The sequence below is a fragment of the Brassica oleracea genome, chromosome C1 (genome assembly GCF_000695525.1).
Source record: "Brassica oleracea var. oleracea cultivar TO1000 chromosome C1, BOL, whole genome shotgun sequence".
Classification (NCBI taxonomy): domain Eukaryota; kingdom Viridiplantae; phylum Streptophyta; class Magnoliopsida; order Brassicales; family Brassicaceae; genus Brassica; species Brassica oleracea.
The window spans coordinates 39656119-39656849 of NC_027748.1; the positions used below are offsets into that span (position 1 = coordinate 39656119).

General features: G+C 31.7%; 1 protein-coding gene across 1 annotated transcript in view; it reads left to right on the plus strand.

Annotated features, from left to right (window-relative positions):
- LOC106339998 overlaps window positions 1-731 on the plus strand; it is a 4537-nt gene that overhangs the window by 3314 nt on the left and 492 nt on the right. The gene's annotated exons all lie outside the window — the stretch shown is intronic.

The window sequence follows — 731 nt, forward strand, 5'->3', positions numbered from 1 at the left end:
TCAAATCAAACTCCCTTGATCAAAGATCAAAGTTTTCGAAATCTCCTGAAACCCTAATTTGGAAAATGATTTTAAAATTGTTTGATTTGAAATTTGATTGTTTGTTTGATCACCTAGAGATATTGATAGGATTGTTTAAACTCGAATCTGTATTGCTTGACATGTTTAAACTAAAAATCCTAATTAAACTTGATAAAGATCTTGATTATATCATCTCATGGCCGTGTGGCCTTATTGCTTTCATAATCGAATTTGATCATACCTGATTGATTGAAATTGAACCTAGATATTACTCTAAGGATGACATTGAATTGAACTAAATAGTTTGATCACCTAGAAAGATTGCTAGGATTGTTTAAACTCGAATCTGAATTGCTTGAATGTTTAAATGTTTAAAAAACACTTAATCTTGATTTATATTCCTAAAGGCTTTGAAATCTTAATCTTAAAATTGAATCCTACTAATGTTTAAACCGAAACCCTAGAATTGATTAAGATTATTTGCATACATATGAATCTGAATATGGATTGCATTCATACTGTTCAAATTAGAATCGACCAGCATGTAGTTTCTACAATCTTGAAACCGGTTGCATTAGATATAACTGCATGGCCGAGTGGCTTGATGAATTGATCGCACCATGGTCGTTTCTAGATTGATTGTGTTTCATAAATGCGTAAGACATGTTTGTGGCCGAGCTTGTTAATATATCTTTCGGCCGCATGATCAT